The 21,671-nt window shown below is 34.3% G+C and overlaps 1 long non-coding RNA gene across 1 annotated transcript; it reads left to right on the top strand.

Moving 5' to 3' along the window:
- Window positions 1-276: 276 nt before the first annotated feature.
- Window positions 277-12,453, top strand: LOC125238288. Its single transcript, XR_007178423.1, has 3 exons — window positions 277-691; window positions 10,624-11,777; window positions 11,983-12,453. It is a non-coding gene; the product is annotated as an uncharacterized LOC125238288 (long non-coding RNA).
- The last annotated feature ends 9,218 nt before the right edge of the window (window positions 12,454-21,671 follow it).

Here is a 21,671-nt window from a genome sequence, read left to right as displayed (position 1 = left end):
TTTCTGATTACTCATGCCAATACTCGAAAACCAGTATAATATATGGTGTCCATGTCGGTATATGACATTGATAAATAAGAACTTCATCGATGTCTTCCACATTGTTGTCCATTTTTAATTGATTATTTATTTGCAAATTGGTTCGAGTGACTTTAGGTTTGATATTTATGATGGTACTAAAATTACTTATTACCTATATTATTTTGTTTTATAGATCATCATAATTTTAAAATAATAACACAGGTATTCATGATTATATATTATTTTGTAAAAAAAACATTATTTTCTATACACCACTTATTCAGGCATGATACATTTTTAAAAGCGCAGACATTAGCATGATATATACAATTTTGAATATCACATTTATTTGAATATTTTTCGCATAAAGTCTTTAAATTTGGGCAGTCAAAATGTTCTAAATTATAAACATTATCACTGTCTGTTATTTCTTTCACCCACTGCACTTTTTCATAACCTTTTGTATAAATGTGTTTATCTTTACAGTAATCAACAATCAAATTCTTATAATTAAAATATGATACATAGCCTTCATTCCATAATATTCCTTTGTATTTTTCCACCCAAGAGACTTGTGAACGTTCTTTCTTTGTTAAGGTATAGAACGGATGGGGAGGGCTGATCAGAAACACAAGAAAACTTTTTTGAGAAATAATCGCCACTTCTTTTGGTATAAATTGATTATTTTCATTTTTAAATCCTTGAACATCCAAAATCACATTCATGATAATTTCCTTACTATATTACTCAAAGGTTTATACTCGACAAGCCGATCGTTTATAATTAAACAATAGGCTGTCGTTTTATCAGGTATGTCTTCTGAGGACTCGATTTCTATTCGAACGTCAACTGGGCCAGTTTTTAATGAATCGTTCTGCCTTGAGCAGTCTATTACAAATAAAGGAGTTTTTTTTAATGTGTTCAGATTAAGCAGAGGATCGACACCGACCCCATAATACGACTGACGAAAGTTGGCATACATTTCGTATAATATACTAAATTTGTCTTCGCTAAATTTTAAATTAAGAGGATCGTATGGAAAGTACTGTGAATTTAAAAATAATTTGACGTTAGTTATATTGCAGTGATCAAATATAGTAGAATTTTTTAGTTTGTTTAGTTTTCTATCAGTCTGTAATGCTAATATAACATATCTAGGCTTTTCTAACTGGGAAGCGGTTTTTACTGACCATGCATGTTTTGTTGTTTTAGGTAAAAGTGGATATTCATACAAATCCCAATTCCGGAATGCTAGTTGTATAGATCGATCTTTCTCTAAGCACTTTAGTAGTGGCAATCTATTACGGTCAGAAACTCTAACATGTGGTACCCGCCATTGGATTTTATGGATATCAATTTGAACTTGATCATTTTCTTCAAGTACAACACTATTTAAAACTGAATTACTTCTGTTTAGTACAAGTTCGTGCCTACAGTTGACTAAAATCTTATTATAATCTTCCGCGAAGCCAAGCACTTTATTCAGAGGTATTATAATGGAGAAATGACCTTGCTTTAGAATACTCCCGCTTAGATCCCAACCCCACAATGCAGCGTTCTTACTTTCTCCTTCATTCATTGAAATAAGAGATTTCATCGTTGTAGTAATCCCGCAATTTTTATTCCGGTCAATTTCAATCCCATTTAGTTCGTAACTTATATCTTTGAACAAAAATAATATGGGGTTATTTGTAAAATTTACATCTTTTGTTATTTTTTTCCCAGCAGCATCTACTCGCCATACACTTGCATACCCTTCAATGTAAATGGAGCTTGCAGATGGTAATACATACACATCTTGTTGATTTATAGGTATCCTGATTTCGTCATTTTCCTTAAAGCTATGATTGTAGGGATTGTATGAATGGATGGTATAGCTTTCAATTGAATTATCTTGTTGTGGAATATCTGTGATATGCAACATCTTATTATAAGTATTTTATTTTATTTTAAACCCAAGAGAACGAAGAAATAACTTATTGCTCTTAGTAATTCTCTTGCTAGAATTTAATCGACTTGCTCCTTTGAAGACTGGGAGTTGAATATTCGATGGTATTCTTGTAATTCCGCTTTTATTGAAAACATACATAATGTATCACTTGATTTTGTAAGGTAAAATTATGTAAACGTATGCTTAACACCCGATTCTAGACACTGTTCGAGGTTGAATGTGATACGGTAGAAGATATCGTTTATTATAATATTGTTGTATTATGTTTTTGGTCTTATTAAACACATAAGTTTACTTATTTAATAATATTTCTGCCAGAATGAATTCAGAAATTTTAAACATAAATGCCCACAGTTAAATAAATGATTTTTTTGTATATTATCGTAATTATAGCGTATATTAGCTCCCATATATTTTATGAATTCCTTTGGAGGTTTTAAATTTCCGTAACTATCAAAATATTCAATATAATTTTTATTTTTTCCATAGGCTACCCAGTGAGTACCGTTATTTTCAGATGAATCTAAATTAATAACACCACATTCCATCGGTAATGGTTTTGGTGGTAATTCATCTCTCATGAATACACCACGAAAGTAAGGAATACTTTTCGAATGTTTTATTATATCGATATTACTCAATGCTCTATTGGGTAGTCTGCCATCTAGTTTTTTTTATTTGTAACATAAATTCCTAGTCCACCCTTGTAGGGTTTAAGATGCACTCCTTTTCCAATACATTTACCCTCCATTTTCATATTATGTCTCTTTAATTTAGCTAGTTGTCGTTTTGCTGATTTATAATGGTTAATAGCTTTTCTTATTCCCGCAACACCTCCTGCTAAACTTCCTGTAGCCGATAATCCTGCTAAAATTGGAATCAATGGTAGAAATCCGCCAGTTTTAGGTACTGGTATCACTCTGGGTAATTGTATAGGCAAGTCCGATGCTAATTCTTGAGCAGCAGCATACGCTAATTCCATTAGCATGTTCTTACATTTTGGCTTTAGATTACTGATATGTCTTTTAGTGTGTGAAACAAGATTATTAAAAGTTTTCTTTAAGCCAGCTCCAAATTTCTGATTGCTAAGTTTCTTCTTATTTTCGTTTTCAGAATTATTTCTCGTGCGTTTCATTTTTTATGAAATAGATTTAAATGTTGGATATGTCTGTACTGGTCTCTATAGTGTAGAGTTTGAAATACAAATGAGTGTACAAAACAGTGAAAGTAAATTTAAACCCGATTACAAACGATTTGTCTTATCAATCCAACTATTTTCACTCGGTGGAAGGCCGAGCCACTTAACATATACTTTATTTCCTTTACGTTTTAACACTCTTTCAACAAGATAAACTTGAGGATGCAAAGTTTTCTGAATTTCTTGCGCATAGAATGCTCCTAAAATAGGCCTACGCTTGGCGTCTTCTAGATAATATGTAGTGGGGTTAGTATTTCGAACATTAGTTATCTTAAATATTTCTGTTGACCAATTAGGGGTAAATCGTTTCTCGAAACATCCTTTATACTTGCTAACTCTTACAAAATCTCCAATACGAAACCTTTTGCAAACCGGGTTTTTCTTTGTTAGTAAATTCTTAATGTATCTTTGTAATACAACTCCTTTATTACTACGATTGATCGTGATCGGCGCTCTTCCCACCGTCCTATGAAAAGTATGATTATATTCTGAAACTTTCTGGTCAAGAGTTCCATCGACCCATTTATAATTACCCTTCAGACTAAACTCCTTATACAGCTTAGCTTTAAGAGTTCTTATAAGTCTTTCAACTATTGATGCCTTTTTGGTGGAAAATGTAGAGTAATGATTAATATTATATTTTTGAACAACTTTTCTGAAATTACTATTATAAAATTCATTACCCCTGTCTGTTTGTAAATTGATTGGTTTACGTCCTCTTGATAATAATGTTTCAAACATTTTGGATACGGTTTCTTTAGTCTTACGTTTGAGTGGAAATGCCCAAGCGTATTTTGAGAAACAGTCAATAATCACTAATATGTACTTATAACCAGCATTCAGTTTTGAAAAAGTCTGCATATCTATTAAATCTGCTTGCCAGAGGTCATCAATATCTCTTAAAATGACGCTTCTTCGAGGAAAATTCACCCTTGCATTTTTATGAATTTCATTTACGACGTCCGCTTTGCTCATAATGTTTATTAATATTATATTCAAATTCTTTGTTAGAAATATTCTTTTCAACTTTTGTTACTCGATTCATTAAAACCGAAATGTTTTTATCTATATTCATCACCTTTTTCATACAGGCATCGATTTTGTTTATTATTTCTGTATTTATTGTATTAGATAATATATTTTCCTCCTTTATACTTAATACTTTATTAAATTCTGCTTTACAATTATAAATATCATTGTTATTTGTCATGTCTAAGACACGTTTATTTATTCACTGAGCATTAACATAATATTTCAATTTATTTTATTGCTTTACAATACCGGCTTCCTTTAATTCTTCAATAATTGATATAATTTCATTATCATGGTTGGTGTTTCCAGCGTCTTTGGATGCAATCAAAAGTTTAAGCCTTTCAATTAATTCATTTGGATCATCCCAATAAATATAATCTGTGTTACTTTTATAATGTTTTAATGCAGGTAAGTTACCACCTGTTTTAATGTTAGTGTCAAGTAATTGTGAAAAGAGAGGTTTGATAATACTGCAATATTTTATACCTTTGTCTCCTTTTAATTTTCCGTTTGGATCAAAATCTCGTTTATGTGCGTTTGTACGGGTTAACATTTCTTTGTATTCAGTTTTATCTTTTTCAGTAACAAGACTGAGATTGGGTTTGTTTCGCATCAATAGTTCTTTCAACCCTGCGGTTAATTCAAATTTTTTGTTGTCTATAGTAATAACATATTGTTTTTCAGTATCGGAAGTCTTATTTACCAAAGACAAGTATACATCAGAATTACCCATCATCAACTTTTTATTCGTGCTACGAATCCCGAATGGTATATTGATGTCCTCATATAAATCAATCATGTCTTCTTTTTTTAGAGATAGAAGTGTATCATTATTTTGTTCTTGAGAAGTTTTATTACTAACATTAGAGTATTCATAATATTCTGAATGCTGATCAGGAGCAATTATCTCTTTGAAATTTTTGTATCCTATAGAATCATTTAAATTCTGAGATTTGTCACTCGTATCTGTACTTGTAGTCATGTTAATAGCTGGTTTAACAAAAGAACTTTGCATAACGAGGTTTTCTAATGGTTCAGTAATAGGTTTAAAAACTTTTTTTAAATTAATATTATTTTCATGTTCTTCATTATTTATCTTCTTTATTTTGTTTTTTATGTTATCTACTGCTTTGATAAGTTGATCTTTTAAATGTGTATCCATTTCAGCAGTCTTGACACCAACCTTTTAATACGAGCACTCAGTTTCAAGTGAGCCTTCGTCAACATTTAAAACATTAAATAATGGGAAATTTAAAAGTAAATAAATGTATCAAACCCCTGTCTATATCGTCCTTTATCTAGTGTACAATCTTTATTAATTAATAAAAAGCTAAAACAATCATCCCATATAATTGAACAAAGTTCTTTAAATTTTATCCAATCCATATCGGTGTTTACATGTTCATTGTATATATGTTTTAAGTTAGTATCATCTTGTTTAAAAACAATTAAGAGATTCACATTGTCTCTTAACAGTTGCTTCGGAATTTTGGAGTAAGTTTGCGATAAATAAAAACAATCAATTTGTCGATGTCTTCCCATAGCAAAGTAATTCCTAATGTTCACTTGATTTTCACATACAACATCATCGAAAATCATGATTGAATTGGTCATAGCATCATTTGGATGGATAACGTCTTTATTGTCATTAAATATTAAAAAGTTAGCATCTGGAATTTTCTCCATAATTAGTTGGAGGTAGCGATATTTTGGCTGAAAAGCGGTCTTTGAATACAAATAGATATTTTTAAACTTTAGACCATTTTCATGTAATAATAAATTTAATATTACATTAGTTTTACCACAGTTTGAAGGTCCACATATTATACAGCGGATTGTATTAGGTAATAATGTACTATGTCTTGTATTTTTATGCACGTCATTTTCAACGATTATATTATTTACTTCCAGAGTTTGGGTATGCTTAATGAATTTCATTGTTATTATGAAAAAAATATGATATCTCAACGCTTTTTATAGGATATGTCTTAACATAAATAAAACAATTGATTAACAGAGTAAATAAATTTATTAAATTTCTGGAGATTATTACAGATAGGTACAAAAAAAAACAAACAAAAACAAATTTTAGTATCACATTATTATATAATTTAAAATATAGTCTTACAGTGCCCCCATGGTAATGTTTGTATATTGTCAGGCAATATCTGCCTTTTATCATCGTTGCAGTTTAAAACTACTTTATCAACTTGCTGTGAATATAAAACATGTTTGATTGATCGAATCATATTCATATTATGGGTATACACTTTTTTTGTTTGCAAAACTTTGTCAAAATGTTTAATTCTTAATTTATTCGTTATAGGTTTTGTGACACCTTTTGCTTTCGTTATTGTCTTCTTTACATTTTTTAAACAGTACAGTTTTGCTCTTAATCCAATAAATTCAGTAATTACCGTACCACCAAATTCATCTTTAAATAAACCAGGTACTTTAGCATTTAGTTTAGGTATACCATAAGGGTTATTGTGGTCATAATTACTAGTATCATATTTTGATATGTTTTTATTTAGATCATTGTAAAAGTCATCAGTAATAATGTTATAAAGAAGGCTATCAGTATCAGTATAACAGAGTTTCACGTTTTCTTTGTACGTTTTTTTAATGAAATTATAATGAAATTGATATAAATGTGTTTTTGCCAATTCTAAAACTGTAAATCCAATATAAATCGGGCGGTCTAAACAAATTTTTTCAGGACTTAATTGAACAGCCACAAAGTTTTCATTAAATATGGATACATTCTTTACATTAGGTTTTAATAATATTTTTTCTGCACCTAAGTGTTTGTTTGTTTTATTGTCATTGTCTTTCCATTTTATTGCTAATTGAACATGTAAATGTTTTCGCTTATTTTCAATTGTTTTTCCAAATATAGCATTATTTAATAGTTTAAAAAAGTCTTTTTCAAATGAAGTAGAAGCTTCTTGTCGTAATCGAGTATTTAGATCAATATATTTTTGTAAGAAGTTAGACTGTCTAAAACGTAGAATGCGATGTATTTTCTGTAACACTAACCCGTTCTTTAAACATTCCTTCAAATGTACGAAATGAATGATATAGTTGTATTTGTCATATAAATTTGCAATTAACTTTTCTGACTTCCCACCTGGGGGAACAAACCTTTCAGGTGCAAAAGGCAAATCGGCATGCAGATCGTGTAAATGATCAGGATAACTCATGTCAACTTCTAAAATGTATCCATGTTCACCGTTTTCTGGTATAGTCAGTATGTCAAAATTTCTAACCCGATCTAAAGTTAAAAACTCAAAGTCTGATACAGGTAATTTTTGTCTCATAGCATAACCATAGAGATTGTTACAATCCAGATACATCAAATATGAGGTGGGTCTAGAAGTATCAAAATCAGGGGTGTATTTATTGTTTGCTTTTGAATTCCGAAGAGAACACTGGGCTAATCCACCACGTATCCCTCTTTCTATCATCTGATATACTTCTAAGTCGTGTATTAACTGTAATTTTACGTCTGTAAACAAAAGCATAGCATCCCAACTTAAATTAGGTGCAGATACATAATAGGCTGGGTCTAGATTATAATGCTTCAAACTTGTATTTCTAAAATGTTCAAACACATCGCTTAACAACAAGACGTCACATTTTAAGTATAAATCAGTATATTCCCCTAAAGTCATTATATTAAAAGCTGACCACACAGTTTCGGCATGATTATAATCAATATCTGAGATGTGTTTAGATTTTAGAGTATTATAAAACATTTCTTTTGTCGGTAGTTTATTGTCTTCATATTTCAACCAGGAATCAATGTAATCATAGGGATAAACACCTTTACGTGTTAATAACTGAAAGTGGTGGGTATCAGTAAATTCTTTAGACAAGTTAACAAAATCCTCTTTATTCAAACTTTTGGTTAACTCAAATAAACTGGAACTAAGAAATTGAAAAGAATCGATAAACTTTATTTCAATTGGTTTGGCGCTCGATTTGTTAGTAGAATATATAGTTTTTGTTATGCTTGAATATTTTTCCTTGGACTGTGGCATTATTTTGATAGACCCGGGGTACTTTGCAAGTTCTTCTATAAATAAATGACTATCATACCCCGTCAAATTATGTAAGACAACTGGTATAAAGGAACAGATTCTGTATTTCAAATTGCAAAGTGAATGAGCTGCACCTCTGTACTCTGATGTAATGTGATCGTGATCACGGACTTTGTCACCAAATAAAAACTGCTTACAAATATGACAGTGTGTAGCATTCTCATAATTACACTTTTCTTTATATGTTAATGGATTCATAGGATTATTTTTAATTAGTATGTTGTGAATTTCATGAATATCGTTTATTAACCATTCAACAAAAACTTTTACACAATCTTCACCTCTGTAAGAAACATATTTATTCAAACTTGCATCGTGCGAGCAGCATATGTAATAACCGAAACATGTCGGGACATGCTTTTTTAGGTTTTGCGTATTTTTACTACTGTCTGAATTACAATTAATTAACATACTTTCAAAATCAGCGTATATAATAAAATTGATTTTTTGTTTACGTTCGAAGTTCTTAAATTGAATGACAGTATTTTCATTAGGTAAAACTGTTACAATTTCGGAACAATGGTGTGTTTTAAATTTATTATCGCTTTTAAAAAATTGCAAACATGAGTCACAGAAATGCATGTGGCCTCTATGTAAAGTTACTTGTCTTCTAACTAATCGTACCAGGTCTTTAATTAAACAGTAATGTCCTTTACCAACGACTTCAATATATAATAGATTAAAATGATTATTTTTCTTTGATTTGGATCTATATAGAGGACCTGTTACTGCATACTTATTATCCAATCCATATATACAAATGCTTATATCAGGGTTATTTTTTTCAAATAACTGTATATCGCTGACTGATAATGGGAATGACATTCCATCGATATTTAAAACATCTGAATAGTGCGGGTATGATTTAGTTCGACACACATTATTCTTTGCAGGATATAGACCAGCCAGTATACTCCATAAAAAGCAACAATTATCGTTGTTTTGAATATTAATGCAGCTTTTAGTATTTTTGACACTTGGGGGTAAAGGTATGTAAGTACCTCCTCGCATCGGACAATACTTGTTTACGTTAACTTCTAAATGACTTATTGCGACAAAAGACCAGCCTGATTCACGGTGCTCAAATTCTATAACTTTATTTTTTAAATGTTCAATCGTATTTTCAAACAGTTCATTGATATTTGTGTTTTCATAAATAACATCATATTTTGTATTGAATGACTTTAACTGTTGTTTGCCTGAATGAGGTAATGTAAAGTAAACGAAAAGCTCATAGTTTATTTTGATACTTTTATGTTCCCGTAATGACATTTCTACAACTTTCATAATGTTACTTTTGATATCACACAAAAACGTCTCAGGAGTTACGTATTCATTTTGTGTTGCATTCAGACGATAGGTGACTATTCTGTTTTTAAAGGCTGTTGCTATAATTTCAATATTATTCAAATCAGTTTTCAATATGCAATTCGATTTATGTAAATTAGTTCTCAAATGGGCATTGTATTCATTCTTAGGCAATTTAATTTGACATTTGTCACATTTCATTAAAATAGTTCTGGATAACGGACGGTTACGTGATCCCACTGTAAACAAAATAACACACTTTATAGATATCATTTTATTCCAAATTAGTACTACAATAGATATACATTTATAATTAATTAAAGTATGTATTATATAATACTTATATTCCATTTCATAACATAGGTAATGTAATTCAAAATGAATATGGGTAAAAAACATTATTAATAGATGTCAACAAATAAATGAGGGCTCACATCTGTGCTATTACTTTTACGTTGTGTTCAGGATAGTTGGATCCACGCATAGTTCAATCTATGCAATTGGTCCCATATTTTACAAAAAGGAATAATTCTATGTACGAAAAAGAAATAAATTCACTCTAACACGTTTGAACATTTAGTTAAAATTATTCACAGAACGTAAAAGGAATACCACAAATATCAGCTCGTTATTTATTAGTCATTTATTTATAATCCTCGTATTTTATTACAGATGCACTAATAAGTGTGGTAATAAGAGATATATACGAGGGCTTAAATTGATCAATAATAATTGCTAACAAATGACGGCGCACATGTTCGGTATTCCTTTCGCGTTGCGTGAATAAAATTAGCCAAGTGTCTCCAAGCTTCAGTATTATCATCGGTTCGGTTTTTAATATTTACTACAGCATGACGCCATCGATTTACTGGTGTCACCTTTTCAATATCATCGCATTTATACACTTTGACCTCAACAAAGTGGGTGCCCTTTTATCAGGATTTGTCTGACGAGCAAAACCGTTCGCAAGTCGTCGTGAAATGTACGATAATAATTTACCCTCCCTGCAGGTTGGTTCGCTTCTAATCCCTCGTCATCGCTATCGGCACCGAATAGTTCCGCTGCAGTGCCGTGCCGCGGCTTCACAGGAGCTATTCTGACCCTCTTGCTCGAGCTTGCTGACGATGTCGATGGCTTGGATTTTTTCTTTTTTCGACCGCGTCAGCCTTCGGTGGTAGCGGTGGCGGTGCTGGCAAATCTTCCTCAGTGGAGGATGAGAGATACGAATCGGTATGGGACGAACGTTTTGACCTGGAAATAAAAATAAGTTACTATTAAAATATTATTAATTTATAATCTGCGTTAGAATACTACGTAAAGGCTATTTTATGGTTTTGAGAACACACAACTATCTAATATTTATGTATACACCTACCTCTTGCTCGAGCTCGTCGATGTTGGCGGCTTGGATTTTTTCTTTTTGTCGATCACGTCAACCTTCGGCGGTGGCGGCGGCGGTGCCGACGAATCTTCCTCCGTGGAGGATGAGAGATATAAATCTTCAGCGTGGGACGAGGGTTTTGACCTGGAAATAAAATAAATAATGTGCTATTAAAATAATTCATTTATAATTATAATTCTCCATTACTCTAACGTTGTTTTATTTGAATAATGATTAATTATTTTTACGAGTTTGTTACTTTGCGAATATAAATAAATAAATAATATAGGATATTCTTACTAAGTCCTACAGTAAGTTTGCGTTGCGAGTACTCGCATAATAACACATAGAAAACAACCATGACTCGGGAACAAATATATGTGTTCATCACACAAACCCTTACTGAGATTCGACCCAGAAGCCCCTGGCTTAGTAGCTAGTCACTAACCAGTAGGTCAGATAAGTCGTCAAAATTATATAAGCAACATTACAATATACATTTATTCACACTTACATTGTATGATGATGATGTCCTTGTAGCTTCAGTAGAGAGAACAGTGGGTTTTCCTTGCTTCCTGTGTAGCGGAATGAATCAAGAGGATCGATCTGAGGAGCTTAAGTAGTGAAAATTCACGTGGAGCTAACGCAATACCTATATGAAATTTGTCAACGTGATTGAAAAACGCAACTCAGCACTTAGTCGGTGGAAACAATCATCGATTGCAAATCCCACAACGCAGCAAAATCAGATCACCGTGTATAATATAAAACAAATACGTGAAGGTACTTACCATATATTTTTTATTCATTAAATTCATTTTATGGTTTTAATCTTAGAAAAACAGACAATGTCGCGATCGGAGCTAGTATATTTTATTTGCTTTAGTGCATTATTGCTAACATCGTAAATCCAATCGTATCTCAATACAATGTGATGTCATTTTTTTTAAACGTTTGATTTTGAACTCTAATAACACAATAATTTCAGATATAAACCCCCGAAAATAAGTGAAAATATTATTTACTCTTATATATTCAACGCGATTAGTTCTACGGAAAATATGTCGGTAAGTATTTTTTTTAGAGTGAGTGTTTGTATTATTATTATAAAATAATTTCAAATTATAATGGTTACATTACTCATACGTAATTGATATAAAATAATAATTAAGTAAATACAATTTTTAATGTATGTGTCTGCTTAGCGCTAAGTCCACCTGTAGTCACCTACTTCGTTAATTTCATCGGATTTCTCTGTAACTTATGTTTTTTTTTTTGTGTGCAATAAAATATTTTATTATTAATGTAACTTATTTCAAGTTTTCATTTAATTAAAAGTTAATACTCGTAGTTAACATTAAACTAATAACTTAATTATTAATTACAGGATACATCAGAACACCTATTCAACTTCGTTCCTTTGGCATCATCCCAAACTCAAAGTCAGAGTGAACGGGAGTCAGGGTGAGACGTCTGTCCTTGGGGGTCAAGAGGAAGGCAACACCCGTTTACTCGTTTATCAAAAAACCACATCGGAATGGAGGTACAAAAGTCATCAAAATAGAAATTTACGACAGTAACAAATTGAATGAGAACTTTGAACATATATGTAAATGTAATGCCGAGCTGTGTGCCCAATATGTAGTGAAAAATACGTTATTAGACCAAGTTTACGAATTAACGCGTAGAGTAATTGACAAGATAGACGAAGGTTTGTCCTCAGATACGCCACATGGGTACACCATCGAATAAGGGTACAATTTAATGTGATTGTGTAATATGAACATAGTTCTTAAGTTAATAAACATTATAAAAGTACACGTAATTTCATTTAACTATATCCAACTTTTACCTCAATGTTAATTACCTAGAGTAGGTACATAAAACTATAAAATAATATCTTATTAAGAGAACAGTACCTAACTCATCAGTACGAAATCAAAATCATTACTCATATCGGGTAGACATTTCTATTTAGAGATTTCAGATTACATACCTCAATGTATACAAAAACTCGATTATAGTTATACCGTGTTAATTACCTACTAATATTCTAAATATCCCCCTCTTAAATACATGACTTCCTTAATTGATGTAAAATTAGCACATATTTGAATAGGTAGGTAAAACGAGTCAACTAGATGTACCTAGTACAAGCATTCTCCTATCTCGCTAGTTCCATTGAATACATGACTTCTTGAATGGAGACGAAATTAATATTTGAATGATGATTTCTTGGATTGCTTTGAAAAGTATTCGAACGTGTAATATTTATTGCAGTTACATTTACGTAATCTACAAGTATTCTGCTACCTCACTTCTTGAATATGAGACTTCTTAAGTGAACGAAAAATTTTTTAATGATCGATCGATTCGAATTAGTACCTATTATAATATGTAATATTGGTGGTAGCTAGATGTACCTACTAGCATTATAATACCTCACTACTTGAATACGTGACATCTTGAATGGATGCAAAATGAGTATTTGAATGATCGATCGATTCAAATTAGTATTCTAATGTGTAATATTGGTGGCACCTGGATCTTCTTTGATCCAGGTGCACCAATATTACACTACTATTATATCATACAAAGTGGGGTAAATACCTAGCTACAAAACATAGGTACTAGTGAGCATAGGGCGGTACGCATCGGCGTTCTCACCCCTTACTCGGCCCCTCAGGGGATGTCCACTGTAAGTCCAAAGGCCAACCGAGTATGAACTTATGGGCGGTCCGTGTAGACGGTCTCGACCCGCGCTCATTTGGTGGTTAACCTTGGGGATAGCAGAGGCCGTCTCCCAAGCTAGACCGCTAGCTAGAGAATGACTGATCGGCGGCCGCGCGGCGCCTTTTATTACGGTTTCCCCGCCGCCTGCGCTGCCTGCGCCGCTCGGAGTACTTCGCGCGCGCTCGGGCCGGTCGATCCGCTGAGCGCGACGGGTGATGGTGTGCGAGCGAGAAAGTATTCGAGTCCGCGCGCTCGCGCATGGTAATGTTATTGTGTCTCGCTACAATCGTAAGTATTTTCAGTTGAAAATTATATTTCATTCGTAAAACTGGCCCTAAAAATAATTTTTTTTTTAATTATTCTACTTTTAGTGTCACTCTTAACAATTATGGGGTTGAAATAAACCACAATTTTGTGATGTTGCAATGACAGATTCACCCACGCCATAGTTTAACTCATATGAGTTCTGTTGGCATTACGCCAATGGTCACTTCTATGAGATGCAGAGGACGTGAGGGGAAGGGTACAAAAAATTTAATTAAATTCAATATCTTTAATGTCAAATAAAACAATCAAGTCAGCAAAAAAAATACAAAAACTACATTTCAACATAAAAATAATCACTAAATAAAATAATAAATCGAAAAACATCAATACAGAAACCATTTTATGTCTTTCATTTTACTTCCATCGGACACCCGATATGAAAAACTCAACCGTCCATAACACATCCATAAATCTATAGTTTCCTAGTCAGCATCGGGGACAGTCAATATGTTACAGATGGCGAAGTATTTGTTACGTCGTAAATATTGAGGTTGGGTGCTGAGTGGGATGGTGCAAATGATAAAAAATACGAGGATAAAAAAAACATTGCGTGGAGTCCCCCCGGCGCGGAAGAAGTGAAACTTCTTAATATAACCTCAAAAACATTTTGTCATGTGACCATCATGTGTTTCAATATTTTACATTGCTATTTGCTAAAATTATTGAAAAAACAGAATAAACTCATTTTGCACTCGATCTAAATACATATGAAACACACACATTCCAACAAACCATTCCACCATTTAAAACCATTCTGGACATTCTGTTCTGTCACTGACTGACTGAATAAGTGAATGCGCTGACAGAATGTTACGCGCTGAGTGAGCGACATTTCACGCAAATTAACAATAACTGAGTGTTACGCGCTGTAAGTCGAATTAGAATTTTTACTTCAAAATGGATTATTTGTGATTCTTCTTCTTTTCTTCAACCTATCGTTTTCCCGGCCTAGTGCTAGGGTCCGCTTTCCTGCTCAGTCTTCTCCACTTCGCCTGGTCTTCGGCATCCTCATGTGTGAAATTGTTTTGTTTCCTTTCTGCTATCACGACGTCCATCCAGCGCTTCTTAGGCCTACCGCGGCCGCGTGACCTTGGACAGTCAGATTGAGGCATCTGTTTCCGACGTAGTCTACCGGTCTGCGCCGTATATGGCCATACTATCTGTGATTATCTTAAAGAATTTACAGACCAAAATTAAATAAGCAACTTTAAGAAGCTGACGTAAGAAGCGCCTGTCTTTCGCTGGTTTTATGCGTAGACGACATCTGGAAAATTGTGGTTCTAAGTAGTCTCAACTGGATGAATTGAGAGTTAAGACTAGCTGAGCTCAGAGCCGACCGGGATAAGCGGCTTACTTGCAGGCGATAAAATAAATGATATGATAATAATGATGATGATGCGTTATCATAGTCGCGTTCACTTCACTTGTCATGTCACTTAAGCACTTATTGGGCTAAGACGAACAACTATCTACCTATTTATCATTTGTCCCCACAAATGATAAATAGGTAGATAGTTGTTCGTCTTAGCCCAAGTTTTCAGCGGCTATTGATTCCTTGATTCCCATACAACATAAAGAATAGATGCACCCCGAATTTCATATCTTTCAAGGATTATTTCATAAAACCTTTTGTAGGCGACGGAACTACCAACCTCCTGCACGGGAAGCATGGTCGCGCGATAGACGATAAAATAGCAGGCCGTCCCTATCGCACTATTTGTAAGTGCGATAGGGACGGCCTGATATTTTATCGTCTATCGCGCGACCATGCTTCCCGTGCGGATGCCGCTGCCAGCGCGCGTCTTTTGTTTTTTGCATATTTTATCAGTTCTGTTCTGTCATGTTAATGGGCTACGAATGTTTTATTTTACGCATCTTTTGTAAATAATATGTGTATATAGCGTTTATTTGTAAATATCCAGTGTTTTTTCCTTGTATGTTTTGTATATAAATTGTACATATAAGTTTTTAGTGTTTTATTTACTGTCGGCGGCCCAATCACCAACACCTTTCTAAGAACTTTTTTCACTTGCACCATACGGCATCACGTCATGGCACTTGAAAACGTATCGGATAACAATGTGGCAACACCATTACTCACCCAGGTCGCTGCAGAATTCGATCTAGAATAAAAGTAGTTTGTCCTAGCGGACGTTTTATCAATATTGTGTTTATTTCACTTATTTGTGAGATATTTTCTGGAAAATACAGTTTCATGACATGAGCCGATTTTATTTTGCAGTATTACTAAATATTACAAAATGGGTGGTGAATACAAAGGTGGATGGATACATGGATGGAATGTGTGAAGAATGATATGAGAGTGAAAGGTGTTAGTATGGAAATGACGGGTGATAGAGAGGAATGGAAAAAGATCTACTCCAAATAATGGGAAAAGGGCAAGTGAATGACTATTGATTGAAATATGTAGTTTAGTATGTAAGTACAAACTAGTTATTTTATACATAATTATTTTTAAAAACCGGGACTTAATCGCGTATAACTACATATTAAACTGACCTCCAACGTTTCAAGGACGGCGTTGTCCCCGTGGTCTCGGAGAAGACCACCCCGAATTAAATCCGGGTTTTTAAAAATAATTATGTGTAATAATCGTGAAAGTTTAAATCAGTGTTTAGTTATTTTATACTCTGCCATGTAAAAATGACGTACCCTTTGAACTTTTTAATAATCATTCAGTATTAGATTTGGTTAAAAAAGTCGTGAAATATTTAGGAATCAATACACTGAGACTTTTCTTTTTCCGAACAAAACATATTATGGCGAAAAAAGGTAGGTATAAATTATGATCCTTTCAATTTTTTGCCCCATGCACCATCCAAGTTGCTGCCTTACATTTTCTGTTTTATTTGCTAAACAATCAATACACTTGATTCACAGCAATAAAATAAGAATGGAAAGAAACAGCTATTCTGGCCTATTTCAGTTGAAACAAACAATCCAATTACAGAGCCGGATCTAACTTCAGATGCTGAGATTGGAATTCACTGACAAAAGATAAAATTTTGATTATCCTCTTTGCTTCGTCTTCTAGATTATAAATAAACACAATGTAGTTTCACGCAATGCTGGCCTGTAACACTGAATTTGAGAGAATAGAAAAAAGAAATATTCAAAAGCGTATTGACATATGACATTTCCATCATTCACAAATTTTCAGTGCTAGACGTAACACTTTTTTCTTTATTTAAAAGCTTTTTTTCAGCGTAAAATTAATTTTATACCTATAAGTATGGGGTAAAATAAACCAAAAGGATCGGCAACCCGAGTATCCACTGCATAACATAATGGAACTTAAACAAGAATAGAACAATATCACAAATTTATACAATTTCCAATCAACGTAAAAGGTCAGTCTTTTTATATTTCAGCAATAAACATCTATTTCAGCAACAAATACATTAGCTACAATGTATTAATAATAAAATATATGAAATCTTATGCTTGGATGAAATTGGAATAAGTGCAAAAGTATACACTTGATAATTCTCACGTACACGGTCAGCACTGCGGGCAGCTTATGGGGCTGTCACTTTGCTTACTAGCGTGGTTAAATATGCCTGGATGTAATTGAAATTACAAAAATATACAACTTGACATGGCTCACGTGCATTGTCGGCACTGCGGGCAGCTTTTGGGGCTGTCACTTTGCCTACTAACGTGAATTCAATACTATGCCTGGAAGAAACTTAATGACATGACAAATATCTGCAGTTTGACAGTTTCTCACGTGTATGGTTCGTAATGCGGGCTGCTTCTGGGGCAGTCACTTTACGTTCTGACGTGAACCCATACGAGCACTGCGGGCAACCTGTGGGGTTGTCACTTTGCCGTCAAAGCCTGTTGCCGTTATGAAACCCTCTCATCAGGTGCATAAAAGTCATCTATGTCATGATCTATCGATATAATACTTACAGGCGAGTTGCGCGGCGATGTTTACTCGATACCCTTATGAGGATACTAATCAGCTTGAAACCATAAGAACGACCTTTCATTTGCCAGAACAATCAATGAGCCCCACTAATCCGCCGACCCGTCCATCATCGGAACTGTCCCCACCGGCAACTCCAGGCATACCACTGCAGACATCCGAAGCACCTACACAAGCAATTGAGCAACAAAAAAACAACGGCCACCGCTTCTGCACCAGATGTTCCTGTACGCGATACACCGGAAGTAACTTTGCTACAAGGAGATGAGACTCTAGACAACACTCTTAACTACTGGGTGAGGATCCGACACTAATCCAGCAATATGGAAAAGAAATTCAAACCGATTGGACAAAGCGTCTACAGTGCATTGCGACTAATGGCTTGACCACGGAAGCTCGCAAGGAACTATGTGACAGACACTTACCTCCTATAAACTGCATTTTGATTGACGCTCCAGAACTTAATCTGCAAATAATAGCTGCGGTCTCGGATGCAATAGTTAAGCGAGACAAAGGTATACAATTAAAACAAAAACAAATTGGACGAGCAATATCATTCGTTGGCGAGGCTCTCAGTACTTTAAAGTAGACAAGACCAGATATAAAACTTCCTCCTTCACGGATGCCTGCCCTTTACTTTGTGATAACCAAAGCCTAGACTCAATCACACGACGAAACGTTATCCTCTACAAACTAAAAAAGATATGAAAGTACAAATACAAAGACGAACATAGATAAATTTCTATTTGGCTCGGAACATTCCGAAACATGTAAGACTGCAAAATCCATATCTAAGTCGGGAGCCGACCTGAAATTACCCATGTCATATAACAAAAACTTTGACCCTAAACATAATTTAATCTGGAAGGCTTCTCCTCCAAGTCACAGGCATCAGGAGATCAAGAAGAGCAGGGAGCCTGCCCCTTCCAGGAGTCAGCACGCGAGCAGCTCGCGCCCATCGCGTCGAGCGTCCCGCCACAGGTACTTGCTTCGCCGCTAGCTGGAACACCGGTGAGTCACACAGGGAGACTGTCCCATTTTATTATCAATGGTCACTGCCGACACGAGATCCAGTGACGTTATCATGGATAGCCGGATACTAGATAATTACACAACGCCCGGTGGTGCAAGTTCACCCTCCCAAAGAAAGAACCTTTCCTATTAATGAAAAGCTTCTATTTTTGAATGTAAACCATGTACTTAGTGGACAATATTTATCACCTATATTTTTAATCCCAAAACCAAATGGTAAACATAGATTTATCCTTAATCTTAAAAACTTTAACAAATTCATTGGCACAGAACATTTTAAACTGGAGGATTTAAGGACTGCCTTAAAACTGTTTTCTGAGAGATGTTTCATGAGTACTCTAGACCTTAAAGACGCTTATTTTTAATGTAAATGAAATTCACGAAAATATCTCCGATTTAAATTTAATACAAAATTGTATAAATTTAATGTATTACCATTTCGCCTTAGTACTGCTCCATTTGTATTCACCAAAATAATGGAACCAGTCACGAAATTGCTTAGAACTTGTGGTTACATATCCTCTGTGTATTTAGATGATTTTCTCTTAATAGGACGAACATATAATACTTGTTTGGAAAATATTTTAGCTACAAAACAACTTTTAACATCTTTAAGATTCATTATAAACGAGGAGAAGAGTAACATGATACCCAGTACTAAGTGTAACTGTTTTAGATTATATAATAGACACTAAACATTTCCAAGTCACTTTGCCTGATGACAAAATCATAAAATTAAGAAATAATTAAATCTTTATATTGATTTTGCTCGTTTAATCGGCTTGCTTTACGTGTCCTGCGGTAGAGTACAGTCTCTCTTTATGTTAAAGAATTCGAAGGACAAAAATATCTCAGCTCAACGAACGATCCCGATGACTTTGAAAGATATATGAATATTCCTCAGTCACTAAAAGCAGACTTTGATTGGTGGTGTCGCGTCGCGCCATAACCAAACCTAAAAACAAAATTAAATATGACGCCTACTGCTTGGAAATTTTTAGTAACGCCTCTACTTCGGGATGGGGAGCTGCATGTGGAGAGGAAACTGCAGGTGACCACCTGCCTTGGTCCATAGAAGAAAACCACAACCATATTAACTTTCTAGAAATATTGGCAGCCTTTTATGGCTTACAAACCTTTGCTAAAGGTATGTCAAACCGCCAAATCTTACTTCGTACTGTTAACATGACAGCAATTTCTTATATTAATCGAATGGGTGGTATGCAGTTTCCTTACCTCAACCAAGTAACAAAGAATCTGTGGCAATGGTGTGAGACACGGAATATTTCAAATCCTCGGAGAACACTTTAGCAGACGTGGAATCGTGTCGCTCTCACTCAGATTTCGAATGGGAACTAAACAATTTCAGTTTCAATACGATTATCAAGACATTTAATATACCGGAAATAGACCTCCTTGCCAGTTATTTAAACAAAAAATGTCTTGCAAACGTGTCTTGGTACAGGGATCCACAAGCATTTAACATAAATGCATTCACCATTCCAATAGAGTAAATTCTTCTTTTACGTGTTCCCCACTTTTACGACGATTCTAAAAACGACAAGAAATCATAAGAGACGAGGCTACAGGTATAATGGTAATCCTTTTATATTTTGGACCTAACAGCGACTTGATCATATCTAATTTCCAACGATCGCAGCGTACACTACCGAGTTACCGTAGTTACCGGAATCTTGTCCGGGAGTCGCTACTAAGACGGGACCCCCCCGTCATCCATCAATATAATGGTTGCCTCCCTATCTGATAATCTTCTAAAAACAATACGACTCTTGCTTAAAGAAATGGTACAGTTTCTGCACTATCAATAACTTAGGGGGGGGGCGTATGCTACGGGTCCCATTGACCTTAGTAGTGGAAAATTTCGCTGGCTTGGTTGAAGTCTTGGTTGCTCAGTTGGCAGAGCGCTGGAGTATCGATCCAGAGGCCGTGAGTTCAGGCCTCACCCAAGGCAGACATTTTCCACTGTTAAATACCTATATTAATTTTTCTTACTCAGTTATATGAAGCTAACGCTCAATATGATACTTTAAACAGCTGTAGGTCCGCTCTGTCCCTGATTTTAGGCGCACATATCGGCAGCGATGATCGAATTAAACGCTGCTTTAAAGGCGTTTATAAAATACGCCCGCCTTTACCGAAATATAATCAAACATGGAACACTTCATTAGTACTAGATAATCTAGCATCCTGGTTCCCCAATCAAAATCTTCAATTAGATCAAGAACTAGAAACTCGTCACTTTGCTTACGCTCACAGAGACCAAACTTTGGCTAAACTTCTTCTAAATAATGTTACATTTCATACTAATGAAATCACTATTAATATTCCAGACCTCATTAAAACCTCCAGACCGGGCGCAGCCCAACCTATGTTAACTTTGCCGGTTTTTTCGGGAAGTACCTGAAATCTGTCCGGTTAATACTGTCTGTTCACATAGTTAAAACCAAATTGTTACGTGCCAACCACGATTCTCTTTTAATAAATCTTTAAAAACCCCATAAGTCCGTAACCTCGTAAACGATAAGTCGTTGGATTCGACAAATTTTGGGAGAATGCGGTATAGATATTACCTTGTTTACCGCGCATAGTATGCGACCTGCAGCAACCTCTAA

The sequence above is a fragment of the Leguminivora glycinivorella genome, chromosome 23, assembly GCF_023078275.1.
Source record: "Leguminivora glycinivorella isolate SPB_JAAS2020 chromosome 23, LegGlyc_1.1, whole genome shotgun sequence".
Classification (NCBI taxonomy): domain Eukaryota; kingdom Metazoa; phylum Arthropoda; class Insecta; order Lepidoptera; family Tortricidae; genus Leguminivora; species Leguminivora glycinivorella.
The sequence above is the reverse complement of the archived record's forward strand: the minus strand, read 5'-3'. Positions and strand labels throughout refer to the sequence as shown.